Here is a 25,522-nt window from a genome sequence, read left to right as displayed (position 1 = left end):
GCCCCTGTAAACGACTCTGAGGTGTGCGGGTGTCTCATGCCGTTCTCCCCTACAAGGAATCAAGGCTGCTTGGAGAGCCTTGGATTCCACATTTGGAGCCAGAGAACTGAAGGAGGCCTGCAACACCTCTTGCGTAAACAAGGATGCATCCGACCATTGGGGGAGGTGTGGTGCCGGAGGGGACGTCACTGGCTGATGCGTTATAATGTGAACCTTAGAGACAGACCTCAGTGCTTATAGCTGAATTTGTAAAGGGCTGTAAATCCAGGATGATACGCAAAAGGGGCAAGAAGTGAGATGTGTTAGTAAAAGGTCATAGAAACTAATGGCAGTACCGACCAGTTCCAAATTATAGAAGCTATACATATGTGACCCCCGATTCCTTGATGTACGACCACCCATGGGAGCCTGGGGAAAAAACAGGGAAGGAAGTTGTGAGTGTGGTCTCGGTAAAAATTCCACATCAAAACCACCTGGCTAATGAGTATTAAATAGGGTGCTGGGACCCATGGGACCCAACAGGATTTCTGGGAGCGTGGGAAGCTGGAGGTGCTATTTATGGATGCCTGGGCGCTGATACCACCACCTGGCTGGTCCCTGAGAGGTGATGCAGGGCTTGAACCTTGAGAACCGTGATGGTAGTTGACGTCTGCGGGAATTTCCCATGAAGGGCAAAGATGATTTGCATAAGTCCTTCATGATCACTGACATAGAGCTCCCAGCAGAAGAGAACCTTGGTACAAGAAGCATTAGCTCCTTTGGTCTATAAGACCCTGATCTGTTCATCCGTGGAGTTAGTGTCAGCACCATCAGGGGCACCTCCCTCCAAGCCCAGCTGGGGGCTTGAGCCTTCTGGAGCAGCTTCTGTATCTGCTCGTGTGTGTGTGTGTGATCGTGTATGGGTGTGTGAGTGGGAGAGTGCATGAGTCCTGGTCCTGGCTGGGGTGATGGACGGATGGTGAGGATGACGGGCAGGGCTGGGAGGAAGGTGAGTTATCTTTAGACAAGTTGGGTCTGAGGCACGTCTGAGACGCCAGGTTGGTGGTTGGAAATATGGATCTGGAACTGTGCAAAGGTCAGGCTTTTGGGGAGGTTCTGGCATAGGGATGGGTTGATGAGGTCACCTGGGGGTGCTGATAGAAGAGGGCAGAGGTCAGGGCTCTGCACAGTCCCAACTACTGTGATGGGAAAGCTCAGAGAAGCTAAGTCATGCACCTAGGTCCTCTCCTCCGTGGGGAGGGGAACGGGGTGGGGTGTCAGCCTCCCCCCACTCTCCTGGGGGTGGCTGCACACCTGGGACCTTAGATTTAGGAGGGACCTTGAAAGTCCCTTGGTCAGAACCCTGGCTCCGATAGATACCAGCTGAGTGACACCAGGCGAGGGGCTGAACCTGAGTCTGTTTCCTCGTCTATGAAGATGCTGAAGGTGGCCTTCTCCTGGGGTGGTGAGGCTTCCAGGCCAGGACGTGTGTGACACGCCTGGTGCTGTGACGGGCACGCGCTCAAAAGACATCACTGTTGTCAGTGGTCAGGATGCCTTCCAGCTACTTTCGGGAGCATTCACGACAGACGGATCCCTCCATGGGGGGCTCTTCGGTAGTTGAGCCCAGTGAATTGTTTTGCCACCCTTGCCGCCTGGCTGCTTCCGGAGGGGGAGGCATCCACATCTTCCCGGGCTGCCTCTGATGCTGACACCCACCTGCTTACCTCTCTTCTGCAGGGGTGGGCAGGGTGCAGGCTTCCCTCGGCTGCGTGGGTAGAGAGAGAACAGGGTGAAGGATTTTCATTTATTTTGAATAAAATGTTCCACCTGTTCTCCATCTGTGCCAATAACCCCGCATCAGTGGGCCAGGGTCGGCAGAAAGCGCCTGCCAAGCAGCTGAAGACCTTTCTGGATGTAAAGTTCTCGGAAACAAGTGCCTTGAGTTTAATGTTGAACTCTAAGGGAAATCTGGTTTGAGTTATTTTTAGGTACACGTTTATGAAATTATAATGCAATAATCATGTAAGGTGAACCACTGATCCTGGACGTGTATTACCACCAAGACAAGATAATTTCAGAGAATATTTCCAATACGCAAGTCTTTGAAAAGTGCGCTCTCGTATTTCGTCAAAATGATCGACACCCCTTGTTACCTTCAACGCGTTGGGGTTTTCTTGTCTGGGAGCTGGGTGGCATCCCTTCGAGTTAAAGTCTGAGGATGGAAGCGTAGCCTGCCTTTAGCTCCTCTTCTCCAAGGGCCGCTCTGTTGCCCCGACCCCAGGCGGGGCAGTGTATGGGTTGATTTGGGATGGAACTCTCTTCACATCCAGCTGGGGGCGTGTCTACAAGGAGAGACACCCACCCCCCTTCCACGTCCCCCACTCCCACCCCACCCATGGCCTATAATCCCGGAAGGGTAGAGCAGGGCCGGGGGCGGGGAACTGAGGGCCCCCTAAGAACGTGTCCTGGGGTCTCTGTGCAGCAGGAAAGCCACACTCTGGGCTCGGGGCCTCAACAGGCTTTGGACCTCTGTCTGCGGCACCTCAACTCCTCCAGAACATCTGGCTCCCGTTTCATTCCTCGAAAGGTACAACATTACCTTGAGGAGTGTCTCTTCTTGACTGCAGGCCCATATTCTGACTGTGAAACTGCATTCAAATTATCATTTTCAGTTTCTGTTGTGGTCCAGATAGACTCCAAGAGATTTCAGACTCCTTTGTAGACACTTCTGTCTAAAGCCTGACCGTTGCTTCAGCACCTGTTGTGCTGCGGGAATGCACGCCAAGATGCAGCCTGTCCCCTCCTGCTGGACCTGGGAGAAGGCTGGAGACAGATGGACCCGTGTCCTCCTCCCGCCTTGTACCCGGTGGCCGGTCACTGGATCCTGCAGTGAAGCCATCATGGACAGAGATTAAGGGCCACTTGGGGGGCTGAAGGCTGGCAGAGCCCACGCGTGGCCTGGAAGAGGAGGTCCTGCCCGGCGTGGCTGTTCTGGTGGAGAGGAGACCTCTCTGGAAGGTGGGCTCCTCCAAAGTTGGCTTCTCCTCCATGGGTGTACCTCTTGAAATTGAATACAGTGGAAGTCACTGTGATTAGGTAACAGTGGCTCTAAGCTGAGTAGTTTCATTTTCAAGAACTAGGTCCAGTTAAGGGCAGATACCTGAGTACAAGCTAGTTGAAGGTAAGAGCCAACTACGTTTTGACCAAGTGTAAATAACTCTGTTTCTACTTCAGTCGTTCTTTCTTCCTCCCCTTCAGATTCCTGTGCTTTTCCTCTGTGAATTGCTTTTGGTTATTAAGAAATCAGAGCTGGGTCTCCTGTCTTGGGACATTGACGTCATCATAACACACCTGTTCAGGTGAGGGAGGGCCCCACCGTCTGCACGCCTTGCTCTGCCCAGGGACACACTGAAGGGTCTTGGGTCCAGGTTTCCCCGTGTGTCAAATGGTGCCCAGACTGCCGTGACCCCGCATCCCTGCCCCCTACCGCTTAACATGGAAATAACCCATTCAGTCTGTTTTCCACCAAAATAAACAAACTGGAAAAAGCCTTGGATCATTCAGATATATATCCAGTTTAAGTGAGTTAACAAAACAAAAGGAAACAACACAAAAGTGGACCATTGCTTTGGGTAAAAACAGCCCCTGTGTTTCCGTGTGCGTCTCGCTCATGGCAGCCCTCTGCCTACTCTTTGCTCTGCCGTGCCAGCAGGCTCTGGGGAGATCAGAGCTGGTACTTTCAAATGTGATGCCATTATGTATACTTTTCTTTCACCCAAAGGTCTTGGTATGAGGTGAATTAATGAAAACTACTTTCTGGTTTCCTTAACAGGAATTGCTGCATTGTGGCCTATTTGTGCGTACTGTGTATTGGATTTAAGAGAATACATAAATTATTGTTTACAGGTACAGTTCTCCTAAGTGTTGGAATGAAAATTCTCTGCTGTGTTGTTTGGGAGCCCAGTTTAGGTGGTGCTGGTGGCCTAGCCCTGCCTTGGGAGCTGACTGGCTGTGGCAAGCTTCAACCCTGTCCTCTCAAACACGGGATCTTATTTTAGAGGTCGCTAGGGCTGCAGTGTGAGTGGTGGCTGGGCGGGGCCCCACTTAGGAGGCTGTTGGAAGGAGGGAGATGGAAGATGAGAGCTTAAACACAGAGCAGAGTCATAGGGATGGAGAGCCTGGAACAGATTCAGGGGAATTTTAGGGGTAGCTTTAGCTGGATTTGGTGTCTGTTAGTATGCAGAGGGTGGTGAGAGAGATGAATGGGCATTCTCTGGGATTTGAGTTTGGGTGAGTGGGTGGATGGTGGTGGCAGCCCAGGAGAGGAGCAGGCAAGGAGTAAGGTGAGGTCAGGTTGGGTTTGAGGGGCCTGGGGGACCCGCAGGTTCAGTTCAGGGGAGACCACTGGGCTGTAGGCACAGCTTTGCATCTTGCAGTCACGAGTGTAGAGTGAGAACAGCAGCAATTTCTCCCCATGGTTTTTTTTTTTTTTTGCGGTACGTGGGCCTCTCACTGCCGTGGCCTCTCCCGTTGCGGAGCACAGGCTCTGGACGCGCAGGCTCAGGGGCCATGGCTCACGGGCCCAGCCGCTCCGCGGCATGTGGGATCCTCCCGGACCGGGGCACGAACCCGCGTCCCCTGCATCGGCAGGCGGACTCTCAGCCACTGCGCCACCAGGGAAGCCCTGCTTCAGGTGTTTTGAAGCTCTCTTGTTAGGTGCGTGGACATTTAGGATTGTTATATCTTCTTGATAAGTTACATAATGTGGGAGTGCTGGTGGGGCCCCTGCCACGGTTTCATCAGGATGACATGTCAGTGTCTGTAAGATATCAGAGACATGCGTGGCTGAGGCGGGTTGGCGTTTCTTCTGGGAGCAGTAATTGTCAGGAGCTGGGCCCCTTTCCACGGGGTGGCCCCTGAAGTGCCTGGGTGCCCCCGTCGGCCTCTCTGGGAGACGCAGACCTCGGGCCATGTTGCCACCATCGCCCTGGGACCCCGCAAGGCTCTGCTGTGCTCTCGACCGCGGTGGGAGAGCCAAGCTAGCTGGCGGCTGGGGCCATGGCTTTGCAGGGTGGTCCTTGGGGCGCCCCGAGGCTGCTCGAAGCGTGATGCAGCCTCCCCGAGCAGACAGCGACCTAAATGGGGAGGGTCACGCTGGATTAAATGACTCATTAAATGTCCCCTCCACAAAAGAGGGGCAGAGGGTACGGAGCCAAGGACGCCCCTTCTGCTGCCAGGGCCCCCGCGTACCCAGTCTCCGTGCCTGTGTCGTAACAACCTGGGTTTGTTGAACGGGGTGAACACCCACAGGTGGGCCTGAGTCCGCCCACGTGATGCTCCGTTTTCCTTTCCTTCATGCTCAGGAGACCAAAGTTCTCGGTCACTGATGACCTCTCATGCTCCCCGGAACCGAGGGCCGACAGTGTGTAAAATCTGGATAAACTCGAGGTGAATTTAAACCCTTGAGAGAAGGCCTGCTTCCGCTTCACCTGTCAGCAGCCGCTGCTGCCTCTCTGCTCACCCCCAGAGCCCAAACACTCCTGCCAGATCGAGGTTTACGGTTCTTTTCCCAATAAATGTAACCGGGAGTTCTTGGAGGGCAGTGGATTTCATTTCAGACTTGAAGCAGGGAAGGATCAGGTGGCTTTGGGACCTGCTCTTCTGGTCAGAGAGCGAGAATATTCCCTGCCTGGAGGGGCCAAGTCAAGGATGAGGGTCCAGCTGGAAGGGGCGTCGCGGCCAAGTTTTGGAAGGTGCGCTCCGCAGGAGAGCGCTGTGGTCGTGGGAGTCGGTTGAGCCCATGATGATGCTCGAAAGAAAAGCGTTCATCCAGAGGGGCCACGGGGAGTTCCCAGGGCGAGCGAAGTGAATCACAGGACGGGCTGTAGGAATGGGGTGGTCAGTACGGTGTTTGGTTTCTTCTCTTAATTATATTCCTGTCTCTGAGGGACGGGGCTGTGCTTGTTTTCGCGTAAGCAGGAGAGAAGGGCTGTAGAACCGAGTGAGAGCCCAGCAGTCCGGGGCCAGGCGGGAACATCTGGCCACATGTCCTCGCGAGGAGGAAATGGGAGGGGGTGTCTGACATCTGATGGCCACACACATCAGTGGTGTTCCTGACATGCCGGTCAGCCCAGTGGACTGGGGAAGAGAGCCAGCCACCCGGAGCCAATCCCTTCCTGCAAAATCTGGGGTCTTCAGACTTTCTTGGCCTGACTCGGAGTGAACAATGCATTGTACATCAGGGTCTGGTGCAGGTGCGCACACACATGTGAAGGAACCGTAGGTGCACAGGACCCACACTAGGCAATAGATCCCCAGAGCATGCGTTTCTCTCCTCATCTCCCTACGAGGAAGACAGACTCGTCCATGGAGCACCACTGGCCCTCCTGTGGGTGAGGCCACTGCACACAGTGGGCGCCCTCACTGCCTGAGCAGCCAGCGGGGGTCCAGCAGGGAAAGGACGAGGTCGCTGCTGTCCAGTCCCGGCCACCTCCGGCCCAGAACGGGTCTGCTGGCGGCTGGGAATCAGGCCTCGGGTGTTTATCGCTGTGGGGGGAGCCCAGGCCTGGGAATCGAGAGTGACGCTTCTTTGAGGCCCACCTCGAAAGACAAAGCACCTTTCCCGCTTGAGAAGAAGTCCTTGAGGCAAACTTGGTCACCTCGGAGGGGGGACGGCTCCTCGGGGTGGATGCCAGGAGGACACAGAACGCCACCCTCACCTTAAAGAGAGGTTTGACTGGCACACCTTGTCCGATATAAAGTCGCCATCGTGTTTTAAAGTGAAGACAGTGTCTCCTCCTTGTTAATTGAGCATCTACTGTGTGCCTGCCTCTGTGCTGAGTCCCCTACTGCCCATCTCAGGAGACCCAGCAGAGCCCTCTGCGACGGACCTTGTTCTCTGGCAGAGGGACCACGGGACAACCCCTAATTAGTGGAGGGTCTGGGTCTGCATCCACGTCTCTAACCGTAGACACGTTATTTTCTTATCATGGCTTCTGTGTGGAATCTTTATAGGTTTCTTAAGCAGCATGGAGGGAGGAAAAGCACATTTCATTCTAAGGGAATAATAGCTTGATTATTTTGCACTATTTAATGTTTATAAATACTTTCCAATTGAAAAACGTAGTGAAGTACTTATAGTGAAATAATGGAATGACCCCATGCAGTTAAGCCTCAATGGGCCTTTCCCTCTTCAATCCTGGGAGATACAACTGCCGTTTCAGAATACATCAGCTCTCAGCACCAGAGTCTGCAGACATGTCATCCTAATTCATTATGTTCCTGCCTCCGTTCCTGGACCTGTCTGACATTGTAAATTATCCATTTTTGGATTCTGAATACGTAAGCGTAGAATCCTAGTGCAGCACTGAAATGGGTACTTAATAGGGAAAGTCATTATTTCCCCTTGTTATCGTTCTAGCTGTTAGCTCCTCTGTGGTTCAGGAAAATATGATTACGTTTTGATTCCTGTTCTGTGGTAAGAAGGGAGTCGCTGATGACCCTACGCTCATTAGAGCCATTCTTCCCCGTCCCCCCGCCCCAGGTGTGGAGGGGTAATCGCCTTGGTGGGTTTTGCATTTCACCGTTTACCCGGTTCCCTTCTGTCCGTGCTAATAAACTGTGAAATGGACAGGGAAGGGAAGGAAAGAATTGCAAAGCAGGGAAAATTCAGCCTGTGGATACCCTGTCTGGAGAGCACTGCTTGATCATAGAGTCTGCATTTCACTGTTATAAAGACACTCTACGAGCAAGGTCCCGTCTTTTGAAAAGGTGAACCATCTCTCTCCAGGTTCCTCCAACCCATGGGCAGAAACACTTTGAAGGTCTTGCTTTAAGAATGAGTCTCCACAAAACATGCCCAAACCCGGCTGGTCCAGGCCCCATCACCGTGCTCCTCTCTGCCAGTTACCTGAGATGTGGCCTCGGCCACGCCCCCTGCTGGGAGGAGCCAGCGCTCTCCCCACCGGCAGGGTTTTCTTCACATGCGAACAGAACACAAAGAAGCTTAAAATGTGTAGGCGTCCTTGGGCTTGATGTGAAATTCTTACTTTGGTGGATAAATTGGATGTTGGAGGTGACCCTTGTGCCCCCTGCTTTTGGCCTAAGCCCCCTTTGGGGGTCATCCATAACGGGAGACCGACAGGGTTACATTCAGGGTGTGCTTAACACAGTCCCCTGTCTTTTGTGGTTATGATGCGGAATATTTTATCACTCCATGGATACTTCTTCTCCTTCTGACTCCTTCACTGTGGGCTAATGGGATTGGAGATGGGGTCTTTATTCCGTGAATGGGGTCTCAGTCTAGGTTTATTTATGATAATTAACATGCTTACAGAGTTTTAGGAAGGTATCAATACTGTTATTAGGATTCCACTAAATGTCTTATGGAAAATGGGGATTCCAGTGAAAATATAAGATGTGCTCAGAAACTCACGTGATCAACAGAGAGTAACCTGAAGGGTGTGCTACTGGCGTTCCAGTGGGAACTCGAGAAACACGGCCCAGATTCAGTTTCTGACCGTGTCCTGCATCATGGTGACATCCACGTGCCACGCAATGGGCAGTGAGGCCCATGGCCTGCAGTCCTCTTTGCTGGCTTCCAGCTGGACAGGGCTGTGCTGACCTCATGCTGGGTCAGCCAGTGGTCTTCCAGATCTCCAGGGAAAAGGAACTGACTGGACGTGACATGGTCCGGCTGGGAGCAGAAGTATCTGTGTGTTTATTGGCAGGTCAGCCAGCGAATGAGACTCACAGGAACCTCCATCCCCGGGGATGTGTTCCTCCCTTCCTGGCCCCGCCCACCTGCTGCCCAGGCCCCTCTCCTGCTTTTGCTCCCGCCTGGTCCTCCTGGGTCCTCTTCATGACCCTCCTGGGTTGTCTGGCCTCAGTCCCTGACATTTCCTCACTGGGGCTAGTTTAAGTTTTTTTCATTATGGGGCCAGGACTTGCCCCTGTGAGTCAGTTCAGGCTGCTGTGATAAATCCCCACAGGCTGGGTGGCCTATATACACAGACTCTTATGTCTCATGGTTCCAGAGGCCAGAAGTCCACGATCAGGGCACCAGTGTGCTCGGGTTCTGGGGAGGCCCCTTCTGGGTTGCAGATGCTGTCTTCCCACTGGGTCCTCACATGGAGGAAGGGGTGAGGGAGCTCTGTGGGGTCTCTTCTCATAAGGGCACTAATCCCATTCACAGGGGCTCCACCCGGTCACCTCCCAAAGGCCCCACCCCCCAACAGCATCCCCCTGGGGCTTAGATTTAAGCACGTGAGTCTGGGGGCACAGACACCCCCTAAGCGCACAGTGTCCCTCTGATGCTGCCCCTTGTCTTCCCTCAGCTTCTCTTTTTCTCATCTCTGCCCTTCTCTCAAAGACAAAGGTGGTGAGCAGCCCAAGCCACGTCCCCCTTCCCGTCCTCCTCCCGGGTGTGGGGCTGCATGTCAGCTCCTGGGAGGGAGGGGCTTTGCCCCTTCTGCAGGATCCCCGACCCAGCCATTCTCCTCTGTGATGGGGTCGAAGGGCAGGCCCACCCCAGGGCCGGGCAGATTCAAGCCAGGGGCAGCTCTGCTCAGTCTCTGCATCCCGAGAACAAAATCCAGAACAAGTGTGCTCCCCGCACACAGACGACCCAGGTTAACGATGGGACCGTGGCAGGGGCCCCACCAGCACTCCCACTCGTGGAGACCTGCCAGGCTCGGCCCAAAGTACAGCTCGCTCACGGCGAGGGTTGTTACAGGGCACAGGAGGGCACACGCAGGGATCGTGGGTGGGGAGGGGGGACCAGGGCTGGGGTCTGGAGGAATCCACACCCAGGATTCCCTGTTCTCCTTCCTGCAGGGCGTCACACAGCACACCTCGCCCCCTCCCCGGGCCCTCCCCACCCAGCAACGAAAATGCAGCAACACATGTGCAGCGTTTCTGCCCAAGGCTTTTACTGGTCTGGGGCTGGTCATGGGGGCGCCTCTGTCTGGCGTGCACTGAAGTTCCAGACTCCAGGAGGGAAGAAGGGGCTCAGCGTACCCCACAGTGTTTGTACAAAGAGTTTAGGTTCTGTGAGCCACCCTCGTCGGTTAGGGTGACGGAGCCCTCCCCAGACCCGAGTGCCCAGATGCCAGCCAAGGGCCAGCCCTGGATGCTGGCCTTCCTAAGGAATGTGGTGGGGCCCTGGGTTAGGTAGCTAGTCAGCCCTGTTTTGCCCTGGGACGTTCACTGTTTCCCAGAGACCTTATCTCCTTGGAAAGCAGCTTCTTCTTTAAAGAAGTGTGGCCAGCATCTTTGTTTTCCTAGAAATGGGTGATTGGGTCTAAACTGCCCCCCAAATCATCTTGATTTCTAATCTGATAAGCAGGTACCTGGCTCTGTAACAAGCTGGAAACACTGAATATCTGAATGGGGCAAAGGCCTGTGTAGACCCTGAAGTTTTAGTCAAACACACTGATAAAACCATAGAGCCTTAACGTCAAATTTAATCCCTTCGCCTTAGAATCAATACCATTATGATGAGATGATGGCTATTAATCATCCCTTTTAGCAACTGTGAGTTTTGAGAGTTGAAACCATTCACGTGTTGGATGTAGTCACAGCTCTAACCTGGGGCTGGGACGGCATTGAACCCTTTCTTCCCTCACAAGTGAAACCGACCGCAGTCAGCAATGTTTAATCGAGAGAAAAACAATAAAACTGAATAGCACAGTTGATTTGGCCTGGAGTTAGGGCTGCTGCAACATGTGGAGTTAGTGGCTATTGAATGTTACGAGGAAAATTCACATTTAAAATACATATTTATTTTCCTCGTTACAGGCCCTGTTGCCTCACTTCTTTTTCCTGAGTCGATCCTCTGAGAGAATCGATCTCAAAGCCAATGGTGCCGATTATGTCACTGCCACGTGGTCTAATGTCCAAGCTCACAGCCAGGGCCCTGGCGGTGCCACAGCTCCTGCTTTCCCTGGGAGAACCAAGAGGCTGTTTCTGGCAGCATGGCATTAAACTTGAGCTACTTTTGGGGAAACATCTTGTAAGACTCACCTGCTGCTCCCACTAATGGTACCAAACCATGGGAGACAGTGTGGTCTGAAACTCAGGTGGAGAGTTGGGTGGCGTCCCTGTGGAAGACGGTTGGAAAAGAGTCTTCCCTGGGCTGGGAAGGATGCGTAGAATCCGGGTTTGTATCCCAGCCTCAGGAAGGCGCTTTCAGCTGGTTGAGTAGCATCTCACCTCAGGGTGACCTTATTCGAGCTGCTGTCCCTCAGTGGCCCTAAAATCCTTCTTCTCCTCTTGAAGCCTTCTAGGAGTTCCTGATATTAACTAGAGTAAGAACAGCATTTAAAATTCTAGCTGCTTGAGAATAATTGAGTGGCGGGGGGGAGGGTGAGTTGTATCAGAAAACCCATTAAGTACTTAAAAGATTAATTTTCGATTAATTTTCATTCTGACTGCTAGTTGGTAAATATTTAAGATCAGCCCGAATGATAATAGGAGTAATGGGAACTATTCAACTTATTCTGGTTTAATTTTAAAACTTGAATTATGGCAATACTTGCATTTTTACTAGTGTTAGAAGAGGATTGCAGCGAATTATTTTTGGTGGTTGATTTGTTGAAACAGTTCTTACTGGCTCACTGGAAGCGACCCTCCCCTCCTGGGAGCAGGTGTAGAGAAGGGAGAACAATGAGACTTATGGGAGAGGAGCAAAGTTGCCTGGGAATTCTGGCTTAGTTTCGGTGAGACCTCTTATGGTTCGTGGTGTCATGACGAGGGAGCCGGTGTTCTGTCTGTTTGTTCATTCATTCATTCAACGAGTACTTACCAAGGCTGATGCGTTCTTTTTGGGGGAGTATTAATTTTTTTTAACTTTTATTTTTAACAAGGAATGTATGTATCTAAGATTTGCAACATGATGATTTGGTAAACATGTATCGATACATAGTGAAAAGATTACCGTAGTCAAGCTAATTAACACATCGTCTCCTCAAATAGTTACCTTTGTGTGTGTGTGTGATGAGAACACCTGAAACCTACTGTCTCGGCAGATTTCCAGTATTTAGCAGCATATTATCACCTGCAGTCACCACGCAATACACTAATAGCGAGATTTACTCACCCCATAGAACTGCAGCTTTGTGCCCTTCCTTTGATCAACATCTCCCCATTTTGCTCACCTCCCCACCCCTGGTAACTACTGTTCTACTCTGCTTCTATGAATTTGACGTCTTAAGATTCCACGCATAAGTGAGATCACGCAGTTTTTTCTTTCTGCATCTGGCTCATCTCAGCACGATGTCTTCCAGGTCCATCCATGATGTCGCAAATGGCAGGACCTCCTGCTTCAGGGCCGAATAATATTCCTTGTATACATACACCACATCTTCGTCCATTCACGTGCTGATGGACCCCTAGGCTGTTGTACATACCTTCGCTGTTGTGAATCATGCTGCAGTGAACACGGGAGTGTGGGTATCTCTTTGAGGTACTGATTTCATTTCCCTTGGGTAAACACCCAGAAGAGGGATTTCCGATCATACGGCAGTTCTATTTTTAGTCTCCTGAGGAATCTCCATACTGTTCTCCATATGATGCTTCTTTAAATGCTGGCTGGGGTTGAACGTGGAACAGTCTCTGTCCTTGTAGTCTTACGCTGACGGAAGCCACCTTCAAGCTCTGAATCTTGGCCATTGGGAGAACGTGTTGCTGACTGGTCCAAACAAGAATCTCTGCCGTCTGGTCCCCAGAGTGAGCCAAGGTGGGGATGCTCTGGGGAGGGGGCATGGAAAGCTTCCCACAGCTCACAGCTCTCGTGGCTTGTTTTGCTGTTCATTAGGGCGCTTTCACCCCAATATGACCTCCAGATCTCATTCGGAAGACCTTACCTAAGTGGAAGCACTTTGCCGGGGACGAAGCGGGTGGAGTCAGAGGTGACCCCAGTGTTCGTCTCTTCCTGGTGCTGAATTTAGGGTAGAGCTTTGTGTCCGCTTACCCTGCCCGACACACCTCCTCTGAGTATGAGCATAGCCGTACTTACAATCAGTCGTAAGTATAACCGTAATCACGGGGATAAGCTATGTGGACGTAACCTGATGTGGTGAGTAGAGCTAGGGTTCGGCCTGGGCGGGGCCTGGACTTCAGTCCTGGCTCTGGCACTTAGCGGCTGCATGACCCGAGCAAGTCGGAGAGCTGCTCTGAGTCTCAGGATTTTCATCTCTAGAGTGGCAGTGAACCGACTGCCGCCTCCAGGAAGGCCTCCGAATGAGAAGGCGCAGTCCGTGCTCCCGTACCCCTTTGGGGTGGTCACGGAGGGAGCTGTGGCTCTGAGGGGAGGATTCCCTCTGGGTGGCAGCTGTGAGGCCCTACGCGTCACACAAGTGATCGTCCATCTCAGCGGACGGCCAGGTCCTCCGCGCCCCATCTGGTTTCCGAGCACCTTTGCCTGAAATCCCGTCGGGCAGTGTAGGGAGAAGGTGTGGCCCTCGTGCCTCACTGGTTTTCAGAGAGACTCCCAGAACCATGCCATCCTCTGTGGGCCTGCACTTGCGGGGCTGGAAACCAGGCGAGCATGTGACCTCTGACTCGGGGTCTGGCCTACCCCCGCCAGGTGTAGAGAAACACCTTCTGGGTCTCTGAGTCTGACTGCGTTTCGTTCCCGCCTTTGTCCCGAATGCAGGGTCACCACAGGGCTTTGTCCCACCGTGTCCTCGTGGGGCGTGACCCCGACAGCGAGGAAGCCCCGGACACGCCACTGGTGAGATTATTTGAGAGCAACTAAAGTGCTTCTAGACGCTGGTCTTCTAGAAGTAGTGATGGACATGGAAAAAAGAAGAAAAGAGGAATGGATTCTAAACCCTGGCCAAGGCCTCCTGCTAGCCCAGGCCTCGGCGGGCGTAAGGACGACAGGTTTGTGTCCCGGGAGCAGGGGATTTAGCAGCAGGATCTGCCACGTGTAGCCCGTGGGGACCAGGCTGGCAGCCACGGCATCTCCTGTGCCATCTTCTTGGAGATTCGTCTCTGCTGTTCTTTGCAGCCCGGCCAGATGTTTCTGCTTTCAGACTCAGCCTGTTTCTCCCTTTAAGGGTTTGCTGGAGAGCACGTGGCTGTTCACAGTGCTGCCCTGAACACATGAGGACTCTCTGCATTCTGAGCGCTGTCGAGTCAGTGGGGCAGCCCTGCCCTCAGGGCTGAGGGCTGTGCAGAGCTCGGGGAGCTCTGCCCCGCTGGCACGATGAAGAGCCCTTCGAAACGACTCCCAGCGGCTTGGGGAAAACGATCGCCACTTCCCATTTCCTGCCGGCCTGGGACCAGGGGACTGCAGGGCCCCCCTGTGCAGGCCCCCGTCACCATCTGCTGCTCTTACTGTTCGTGTGGGCTTCGAACAGGCTCGTTTCTCCTGGGCACCCGTCTCTGGGGAATCATCCACAGTAGCTGTAGGAGGTTTCCCTGAGAACTGGCAAACTGGGGATCTAGCCCTGAACAGAGCCGGCCTGCCCGCGACCCAGGCCCAGTGCACGGGTGGTCCCGGCAGGCTTGGGTCCCTGTCAGCTCGCTTCCGCGGGTAGTCTGTGCCTGGACACCTGAGCGCCTCTGATGTCCTGTCTGATCTGTGCAAGCACGATAGCCAGCTAACGCCCGTCATCTGCTCCTTCCTAAGGGAGACGTGAAGCTCCATCGTGGTGCCTGAGCCACGTGGGACCAGCGCTGGCCGTCGCCGCCCGAGAGAACTTGGCACGAACGGTATCTCTCGGTCAGGAGTTACTCAGCTGCAAGAAACAGAAACCCACTGAGGCAGCTCATGAAGTGGAGGTTTCTTCTCAGGACACGGAGGCCATCCAAACCCTAGGAAAAGCTAAACCGTCAGGGCTCAGGAGGACGGGGCTGGCTCTGCCCGGAAGGAAAACCTCAGCAGACTGATGAGCGGGTTTCCTGGGGCTCAGGACCCCGTGGACACGGCTTCAGGCTGGAGGGGGTCCAGCTCGTCTCTGCCTTCCTGCAAATCTCTCGGGCTCTCTTGCCCCACGGGCCCCAGTTCCTAGTGGGCTGGGCAGCACGTCTCTGCTAAGCTGGCAGATCAACTGGTACTTATTTGATGTCTCAAGATGATAAAAATGCCCACAGGAGCGTGTTGTAATGTGAACTTGCCACTTCGGCTCGTGCCCTAAACCCGCACGGCTCGGGCTGTCAGGACCCTCAGGTCTCTGACTGTTCGTCCCTAAGCTGCAGGTGGGCAGGGACCCCATCACACACACAGCCTCGGACGCAGTTAGGCACCTCCAGGTACAGACGCTGGTGAAGGGAGGGACGAAGGGGCGTCCCCGGGACTCTGGACCCGCTGTCCTTTTGAAAAGGCCCTGGGTGTTTAGAAGACCAGCTGGGAGCAGAGTGATGGGGGATTGGGTGGAAGTTACCGAAAGGGGGAACCTTCTTCCGGTCTTCGGAGATTTTTAATGTAGACTACCTGCTCTAAGTGTCTGTCTTTGTCAAACTTTCCTCTACTCAGTCTGATTTCACAGTGGGTGTAAGATTATTTCATCGTTAGCCCCTCACCGTAGGTGATGCCCTTTGTCCCTTGATCCATTTGCTTGAGAATGGTCCATGCTGAGTCAGGCCCTGTGGGGCTCTCGCTGCCTGTGTGCTCCTGGTCCAGCTCTCGGCCGCCCTTGAGCACGAAATGCTCACTCTCAGAGCCCAGGTTGTACAAGCAGCAATGTTTATACTACGGCAGTTTCTTCTGTAAGAGTAAAAACTGCGGGAATGGCATTAGTTTTTCTAAGTAAGGAGCGGATTAGGTCCTATTCTCTGGCTTCTGCAATTTTGCACATGGAAACACAAAAAGTCCTCCCCATTCCGAATAGTTGAGAAAAACAGGATATTATCGGCGGGGTCGGTGTCACCAAACTGCAAGTGTGGTAATGAGAGGGAAACAGCCGAGCGTACCCCGAGTGTCCTCGCTGGGGTGTTGGCACTGCAGGTGCTTGTTGCAGTGTGGCTGTGACCTAGGCTCCCTGGAACAACTGGGCCATGACACCCCTGCTGTGGCTGCTGAGGGGCCGGCCTGTGTGGGTGCGTCTGGGGGGAGGCCTGGGGCTCCTGTCCTGGCGGGTCCTGCAGACCCACCTGCCCCTTCACTGGGGCCGGGAGGAGTGTGCTGGGGAAAAGGATGGGGACCTGCAAGCTCAGGGGGGAAGAGGACCCCCGGGTCCTGACCTCCAGGTGAGGGAGAGGAGTAAAGAGGCTGCGGGAGCCATGCCGGGTGGGGACCACAGCCTGACGGGGGCTGAAGAGGGACATGCTGTGTCTTTTGGGGACCTTTCTCCAGGATATAGGGGTGTGTTAGAGCCCTGGGGCCGCCGTAACAAAGTACTGCGAACTGGCTGACTGAGAGCGGCAGATATTCCTCTGCCACAGCCCTAGAGGCCAGGAGCCTGACATCAAGGTGCTGGCAGGGCCGTGCTCCCTCCGAAGGCTCTAGGCGACCATCTGTTCCTCGCCTGTCTCCTGGCATTCCGGACTCTGTAGCTGCATCAGACACTCGTCCGTCTTCATGGCCTGCTCCTGTGTCTTCCCGAGTCTCCCTCTGTGTGTTTCTGACTCCGTGAGCTGAGCTCCCCCTTTTTATAGGGACGCTGGTCACTGGATTAGGCCCACCCTAACGACCTCGTCTGAAATGGTAAAGACTCTACTTCCTAATAAGGTCACATTCCAAGGTACTGGGGCGTAAGAATTTCAACATATTTTTGGGGCGACATGATTCAACCCCCAGGGGTCAGAGTGAGGCTGGACACGGGCCCCTAGAAAGCCAGGCCTGCCACCTGCATGGCCGCCAGCTGCAGGCTGAGGAGACTGTAGACGTCAGGTGCACGAAACCGCCTGCACGTGAGTGCAGAGTCAGACCTCCCGGGCCATCTCCCTCCAGCCGCAGCTCGAGGCGGGCGGAGTGAGAGCAGCCGGTCAGTGTGAGCCTCCCTCCCTCGCCCCCCTCGCATGTGAAGGGGCACACGGAGGGGAGGCCCCGAGGGGCACACCAGCCTGGCCTGGGCTGGAGGGCAGCCCAGCCAGTGGTGAGACTGCAGCTTGGGCTGGTCCAGACGTTGACTCCACGCTCATGCAGGAGTGGGTGGATCTGCTGGAAGAGCCGGCGGCATGAGCACCGGGCGGGCTTGGCTAATCAGTTCATGGCTGTGCCCAGGGCCCAGGACCCAGGAGGCTCTGCAAAGGCTACACGAGTTGAGTCCAGGACTCAGGACGGGATGGTCCGGGCAGGCCGGGCGTGCTGGCCGCTCGTGAGGGCCCGGGACCGGGAGGACAGCAAGTGCAGGGCCCCAGACCCCACCGCAGGGCCAGGCCGGCAACAGGGGGAGCGAGGGCTGTAAGCCAGGCAAAGACGGGAGCGCTGAGACACCTGGATTCAACGTGACCGGAGAGTTCTAGAACTCGCCCAAGAAGTGAGGGGCTGGGAAAGGGAGTGGACAGCACAGTGGTGCTGGGAGAGGAGGGGCTCATTCCCGTCAGCTCTTCCCCGCAGGCGGGCTCTCGCTGCTCGGGGGCTGCTCCCACCAAGCCCTCCTCTCCACATGCTGCCTGTTCACGGGTGTCCTGGGCCGTCTCACCAAGCCCCACGTCCTGGCTGGCTTCAGACCACAGGGCTTTATCCTCACAGCTCTGGAGGCAGAGCTCTGAGACCCCGGAGTCGGCAGGCCATGCTCCCTCTGGAGGCCCCAGGGCATCCCTGCTGCCTGGTCCAGCCTGTCTGGTGCTGCCACTGTGCTGTGCCTGGTGGTCCTGGGCCCGCAGCCGCGTCACTCCTTTCTGGGTCTCTGTGGTCACGTGAGCTTCTTCTCTCCGTGTGTTTGCGTCTTCAGATGACCTTTTATTCTTCATTCTTTTTTTTTTTTTTCCCAGTACATGGGCCTCTCACTGTTGTGGCCTCTCCCGTTGCGGAGCACAGGCTCTGGACGCGCAGGCCCAGCAGCCATGGCTCACGGGCCCAGCCGCTCTGTGGCATGTGGGATCTTCCCGGACTGGGGCACGAACCCGCGTCCCCTGCATCAGCAGGCGGACTCTCAACCACTGCGCCACCAGGGAAGCCCTTCATTCTTTTTTAAATATTCTTTTCCATTATGGTTTATCATAGGATACTGAATATAGTTCTCTGTGCTCTACAGCAGGACCTCGGTCCTTGGAGCAGGGCGCACCCTAGTTCAGCCTGTTTCCACGTAAGACCGCGTTCTGAGGTTCTGGGTGGACGTGAACTTCTGGGGGGACACGGTTCACCCCAGTGCAGGGGAAATAGTCCAGGACTTGCCGATGGGACTCTGACCTCCTCACCCAGCATCCTAGGCCAGATGTGCGTCCCCTTTGGGCACAGCTCTCAGTGGGCCCCGCTTCTCCTGACCCCCAGCCACACAAGCCGGCCCTCGGGGGGCCGTCCTGCTCTCCAGACCCCTCACCTCCTTGGGGGTGAAAGCACCGCCGCGCGGCCGCGGGCTGAGCCGTGGTCAGTGCAGAGTGCGCCTTCCTCCCTCGGCTGCAGAAGAGCCCCCTGAGAGGGGACCCCACCTCGAAGCCCTGTTGCTGGAGGGGCCCCCGCCCTCGGCTCTAGGGTGTCGGGTTTCCAGGGTGCTGTGGTGCCTCCCTGACCCCAGGTCCTCCCAGAACTGTGCTCAGGGCTTGTACTCAGATAAAGATAAAGACTGTCCAGGATGCGGCTGTGCACCCGGGACCCCCCGCGCCCCCAGCACCAAAGCGCCGGCCCGTCTTTGTTGCCCCTCACGTCTGTCTTTCCCGAGAGCTGCAGGCCCCTGTGCTCACGTGGGTTCTTCTCATCCTGAAGACTTTTCCTCCACTAAAAAAAGCAAACCCTTAGCAAGCACTGACTGAGATAATTTTTTGTTTTGAATTGGACTAGAAAAGAATTTCAGCCACATTGTCATATTTACGGGCGTGAAGTTTTCATAATATCACCTTGTACTTTTTATCGACTTTCACCAAAGCGTCACTGTGTGCCCATCGCTTCCCTCGTATCCGGGGCGTAGAGAGGGCACCTCCATCCTTCAGTAGCCCAGAGGAGGAGGTGGTGGTGGTGGCGGGATCCCCACGCCGGCCCTGCGCCGTGAGCCTGGGCGCCGTCAGGGCTACAAAGTCCATCCCCCAGGGCTCACTGTCCGAGGGCAGGGCAGGGGGGTACAGACTGATGGGAGAGGCAGTGGGGCTCCAGGGGGACTTGGGGAGGCAGGGGAGGGGCTTGGCTTGGAGAAGATGGAACCACGCTGGGCAATAGGGGCTTTATAGATTTTGTCCACTGGAAAGACTTTTAAGGGTTTTTTTTTTCTTTTTTTTGACTTCTCTGGTTTGGAACATGCTCTTTGAAAAGTTATGCATTAAAGGAGGATCTGCATCAGAAAGTAAAAGCACAAAGGCACCCCCCCAGTTCCCCTTCCCTGGAGGGACTGGTGGGCATTTGGTGAAGGACATCGCTGCACACGCACACACAGGCGGAGGGATTCAGGGAGCTCGCGGTCAGCGGTGAAGCGAGATTCTGCCATATGTGCTTCTCCTAGAATAGGTACCAAGTTTAATTATGCCTGAAGATAACAGAGACGAAAGTAAAGCAGAAGGGACTGCTGAGCTTCCAATGAACGTTTCTAATTAAAAGAGGTATTAGTGACAGAGTGATGTCTCCAAGGTGATGAAAAATAATTCTGAGATTCCTAAGGTTGGAGCCTGAGGCCGATGAAGTCCCAGGCTTTCGCCTTTCTGTGTACAGACTGCGTGTGTTAAGGTAGATGAGGACCATGCCTTGCCGTACCGCCTTCCTCCTTCTGCTGTCTTCAGTCTTCTGTCGGCTCTGATTTTAACGTCATCAAAGCTGCTGTCACGTCCGTTCACTCTGGAATGAACTCCCACATTTGTGTGGTCCTGGACGTAAGGGACCTGCCACTGAGCCCAGTCCTGTCCATGAGGGCTGCTCCATCCCTAGGTTATTTAAATTCATTTCCTGGTTGGCTGGACATGAAGCCAATCTTCTTCTTCTTTTTTTTTTTTTTTTTGCAGTACGCAGGCCTCTCACTGCTGTGGCCTCCCCCGTTGCGGAGCACAGGCTCCGGACGCGCAGGCTCAGTGGCCATGGCTCACGGGCCCAGCTGCTCCGCAGCATGTGGGATCTTCCTGGACCGGGGCACGAACCCGTGTCCCCTGCATCGGCAGGTGGACTCTCAACCACTGCACCACCAGGGAAGCCCCGCCAATCATTTTTTTCCTAGAAGAACCCACCTGTCTTATTCCCCAAGGTCTTGGGAGCTCTGAGTGTCTCTTTCTGGGTATGCTCTGCATCTAGGGTGGGCTGCCTTTCTTCCCCTGAGACTCCGTGGAGTTTTCTCACCATCTCTGGCCTCCAGGGTGGGAGCCGTGAAGACCTGTCCCCCACCTTTCCTGCCGGCTGGACTTCGTGACTGAGTAGGTTGCCAAAAGGGCTTCTGGGGTGGGTGAACATTCCCTGAGTCCTTTCATGGTTAGGTGTCGGCCTCTGGGCTCTGCAGCTGGACGGCTCTGTGGCGGCCCCGCCTCCTCTCCCCCGAACTCTGTGCCTGGCGACACCTTGTCTCCTGCGGCGCTGATTTTGGCCGGGGGGGGGGGGGCTCCAGCCTGTCTGGTGGTTCTCAGCGTGCTGCTGAGTTATCTACCTAGATGGCCGAGTATCATTTCTTTAAGGCTGAAAACCAGCACCTTAACCGGGGTATGTTTTGGTGTAGGTTGTCCTGCATCGTTTCGTCCTGAAACATGACATGAGATTCTGAGCTGTGGATTCACAGGCTGTCTCTCCTGCTCAGTCTTCCCTTTTATCTTTGCCCTTTTATCATCTTCGCCCCCTTCCCGGCTTCCTCTGCCTCCCTTGGTGATCATGGTCTTTTCTCTGTGTCAGTGATTCCGTGTTAGTTGTTGCCTCTTTCTTGATGTTTTGACTTTACATAGCCTTTCTGTAATGATGGTGTTTCTGCACTTTTTTTCCTGGAGCCTGCCATTTCCATTCTCATCTTATATTCTTGCTTTATAATCTGCCTTTGAGTGTCTATTTTCATTGAATTTCTGTTCTTGTTATGTCCTTCCCAAGCAGGACACAGACGGGACATTTTCCTCTGTTCCTCTGGCACTGTGTGCTTCCGTCCAGGCCGTTCGTCTGTCCTTCACGAGCCGTGTCCCCTCCCTCCCTCCTTCCCTGTCCTGCTTCCCCTGATGTCTCTCTCCCTCTCTCCCTTATTCTTTGCTTCCAGATTCTGTCCTTTGGCTGGCATTGGTGTTCTAGGCTGCACATGTGAAGTACGATGCTGAAGCCAGCCACACCCCAGGCCAAGTATGTCAGAACCTCTGTGGTGAGTCCCAGGCGTCAGTCTTTCTAAATGTCTCCAGCTATTTTCAGTGTGCAGCTAAGGTTGAGAACTGCTGCTCTAATGTCTTAAATTATCTAGGAAAGTGAGAAAATAACCCACTGCGTAAGTTTAACCCTGCTCTAGGAGAGGCTTATCCATATGTGAAGTGTTCTGAGCTGGGCACTGCCTATAAGGGCGTGTAAATGTCCTTAAGTGCAGAGGTGGTGACGTGGCCTGGGGGGGGTGTCTTCTCCCTCCCAATGTCCCTGGTTAAGTGGCCCTTTTGGACCTTCTGAGGGCTTCCTCCTGCTGCCTGGAGGCCTTGCACGGGCTGCAGAAGGTACTTGCTTTGCAAAACACCTCACTTTGCTTCCAAACAGTTAATCATCTGCAGAAAAAAGTCTTTTCCCAAGTCAGCCCCGGTTGCATTGTCGAGCTTCTACCAAAGCCAGTGCCGGAGCCGTTACTTTAAAACCAAGCTGTGAATTGTTCATCCGTCACTAATTCCCAGATGGAAATCGTGATTTTTGTTTAGTTTCCTAAAAAATTCACATTTCGCCTGTGGCTCGGCTGAAGGAATTTTAAACATCCTTTGAAAGCTGTAAAGATGGGTTGGGAATGAAAGGACCACTCAGATTGAACGAGCACTGTCATTTTTAAAGTGTGCCGTTAAGTAGACGGGCACAGCCTTGAATTGGGAACGAGAGGACCACTCAGATTGAACGAGCACCGTCATTTTTAAAGTGTGCCGTTAAGTAGACGGGCACAGTCTTGAATGAGGGATGATGTCCAGCCACCAGGAGAATGTTAATTTCGTTGGACGCATCGCTCGAAATGAATTTGTGGTTAAGGAACAATTTCTGAGCCATGTAAAGCCATTACCATGAGAATAGCATTATGATTCAGTGCACCTGGGATTTATTGAATATTTAATTTGACCAAAGAATTGTGCGCAGTGCCAGCGGCTCACCCTGGAAAACCAGCTACTGCTGGGTCAGGTCAGACGACTGGAGAGTCGAGCTGGGCGGCCCACGTGGCAAAGCATTTTCTAGGGTAAGTAAATCCAGGACAATGAAAGCTGTCCCTTCTCATAACCGGAGAACGCTCATGCTGTAGCTGGAAATGCCACATTATGATTTGTTTGGTTTAACCCAAGTGCTTTGAATTTCCTGCCCCTCTTCTCACCCCACGTCCCAGCCATCCTCTTGTAATTTTCCAAATTACACAGAAGAACAAAGCATCACGAAAGGTGTGTGCTTGGAGGAGAAAGAGCAGGAGGGGCAAGGAGTCCAGCGCAGCCTGTGGAGAGGAGACTTGTCTTTGAGAACTCTGCCCCGTCTGCCCCTGTTACGTGGCTGGGGATGGAGCCTGGGACATGGCGTGTGGACAGAGGGCTCTGACCCCCACCCGCCGTTCATGGTGGGCAGTGTGCTCTCTGGAGCTCAGGTTCTGTTCTGTAAATGGGGGGCCACTCCCTGCTCCACCACCGGCTTCCCAGGTGCCGGGGGGCGTGTGTCTGGTCCCCGCAAGGAGAGGATGCTGTGCTTTGCGCGGTGCCTCTTGAGGGTCTCCGCAGACCCCCTGCTTCCCACGTATGCAAACCATCCTCCTTCTCGTCCGTGCTCTGCCAGCAGCGCATGGCAGGTGCCAGTTCGTTCGAAGGGAGCAGCTCAGACGGGCTCTGAGTGAGGAAGCGCCTCATCACACCTGTCACAATGGACGTAAGTGGGGAGAGTGGACTTCAGGTGACACTTAGGAGCGTTTGAACGCAGGGCCTTTCGTCACTCCTCGTCTTGAAGCTCCGCAGCCCTTTCTCTTTCCAATGCTGCTCCCCTGCGTTCTGGGGGGACAAAGAAGGTGGCGAGTCAGGCGGTGCTCTGCACATACAACGCACAGAAGTGGAGAAGGTCGATCGACTGCAAGCTGGGGGATGGCACGTGCCCCGTGCAACCAGGCTGCTTCGAACTCTAGAAACAAAGTGCTGTCCTTTAGGTTAAAAGCGGAGTGAAAAAAGAGTTTGAAAAATGAGACTTTCAGACTTAATGGAACTTTTCAGACATCTGCTTGCTAAACTCACGAATCGATGCCTAAGAATGTTCCTCTGTTTTTCAGTGTGATGTTTTGGAATTCAAATACCAATGACTCTTTCTTAAGCTTCCGATGAAGCCAAGCGTTTTGGGGGGCGCCTGAGGGAGACGAGAGCTGCGTCCCCCAGTTACCGGGGTCAGAGGCAGAGCCTGTGGTTGGGTGTTTGAAGTTCATCTAAAAAAGTTATTACTTAATAATTACTGGTAACTAAGTGCTGTGAGGTTCCGGACGCGGTCTGGGCCTCTGTGTTCCACACACCCCCGCATAGGAGGGGGAGGGAGACGGAGGCGGAGGCAGGCGTGGGGCGGGTGAGGTTCTGAGTGATGGGTCCACGTGCATTGTTAGGCCGTTTTCTCTACTTTCATGCGTGTTGGAACATTTCTCTGAGAAGCAGAGTTGAGGTATATTACCATGTGATGGAGAAATGAAAACTGGCTTAGCGATAACACAGAAGAAGCATTTTCTAGTCTGAATCAAACCTTGGGGCGCTTATCTTTCTGCGGAGTAGAGGGCTGGGGCCTGGCCTTAGGGTTCTGCTGGAGGAGAACCTCAGGGTTCGTTCCTCAGGGTCTGTTGTCTGGTTGTAGGTTCCAGCATCAAGTCCGAGCCAGAGCAATCTTAGCCATCGTGCCACGAGAAGGCACTTTTACCAGAGGCTTTCGTGTGCGTGTGTGTGCGCATGTCGTGCACATGTGTATGGGCACACAAGTGTGTTTGTATTTGCATGTACACATGCACACACATGTGTCTGTGTAGGCACATGTTTGTGCATGCCCTCATACGTGCACATATATGTGTGTGTGCAGGCAAGGCACGGGCACCCACAGGTAGGCATCAGAGTGCACATATGTATGTGCGTGCTGTGTGGGCACATGCGTGTTCTTGTATGCATGTGTACACATGTGCACATGTCTGCATGTGACTGTGTGCATGCATGTATATGAATTTGTGTGTGCAAGTGTCTGCTGTGTGCACATGTATTTACATGTGCACATGTGTGCACGTGTGTCTATGTCTGTATGTGTACGTGTGCATGTGCATTTGTGCACACATGTGCGTGTGTATGTACATATGGATTTGTGTGTGTGTATGTATATATGTGCATGTGTGTGTGCACATGTTGTAGGAACATAGTTGCTGTTCAGTGCTCAACAAAGAGCTAGCCAGGCCTGCTATGTGATGGGCTCCGTAGTGCAAACTAGTTATGAAACCGAAGAAGGTGCTTTTCTGACACATAGTGACCGAACATTTACGCGTGTAGATAGTGGTTTGCAGTCATCACTCATCTCTTTACTGTTTATTCCTTTTGTTATGTTAACACAAAGTAGAACCGAGCCCCACCCCTGCCTCTGCCGCAGCCACAGCCCGGTGGGTGGTTTGTGGCAGCCGATGTTTCCTGAGCACCTACTATGTGCCAGGGCCTGGCCAGGGCTTAGGCTCCAGTAGGGAGCCAGCTGCACTGTATCTACTTTGAGCAGCAGGGTGTTTCCAAAGGGCGGATAGAGCATCGTGGAGACCAAGTGGTTGTACTTCTTGGGGGACAGGCCACCTGCCTGGAAGGCCTTCCCTCCCTCACAGCACCGTGGGGGGTTTTGTGGGAAACACATAGCTTCTCCCATCAGGACCAGTGAGAAGGCCAAGTTCGCCAGGGCAATAAGTCATATGACACGGGTACAAGTGCAAGCGGCCGGGGCAGGGGTGCAGTGCCCAGCAGTGGCCAAGCTGGCCGGCCTGGGTCCTGAAGCAGCTGGTGGATGTGGAAAGGCCCCCCCCATGCCTTCTCCCTGGTGACGTGTTCAGGCATGTCCTAGGCTGCCACGCCCCTCAGCTGTCATCTCTCCAGGAGGGCAGCTGGGGCCCTCGTGCCCTGTTTGCAGAGACCTTTCTGGAAAGCGGTACTGGAGGCAGCCTCTTCCTTCATCTGCGGGATCAGAGTCTGGATCGTCCGCTGCCAGGAATCCCGTGGGTGCAGGGTGGGAACAAGCATTCACACTGTTCCTAGCTGGAGGGATTGAAACCCTTAGATTTGGGGTCTAGGGCCCCAGTAGGCCCTGTGCAGTTATGTGATGCCCACAGGCCCGGGTGAGAGGGGCGAGCAGGGGTGC

The 25,522-nt window shown here is 54.0% G+C and overlaps 1 long non-coding RNA gene across 8 annotated transcripts in view; it reads left to right on the top strand.

Moving 5' to 3' along the window:
- LOC132593646 (uncharacterized) overlaps positions 1-25,522 on the top strand; it is a 511,924-nt gene that overhangs the window by 210,197 nt on the left and 276,205 nt on the right. The window contains exons 1-2 of one of the 8 annotated variants that reach the window (XR_009559384.1): positions 20,133-20,418; positions 21,234-21,332. The exons of the other annotated variants lie outside the window; for them this stretch is intronic. This is a non-coding gene — a long non-coding RNA (uncharacterized lncRNA). Of the gene's footprint in view, positions 1-20,132; positions 20,419-21,233; positions 21,333-25,522 lie in introns of those variants that run through there. 8 annotated transcript variants of the gene reach the window in all.

Source organism: Globicephala melas, chromosome 16 (assembly GCF_963455315.2).
Source record: "Globicephala melas chromosome 16, mGloMel1.2, whole genome shotgun sequence".
Classification (NCBI taxonomy): Eukaryota; Metazoa; Chordata; class Mammalia; order Artiodactyla; family Delphinidae; genus Globicephala; species Globicephala melas.
The sequence above is the reverse complement of the archived record's forward strand: the minus strand, read 5'-3'. Positions and strand labels throughout refer to the sequence as shown.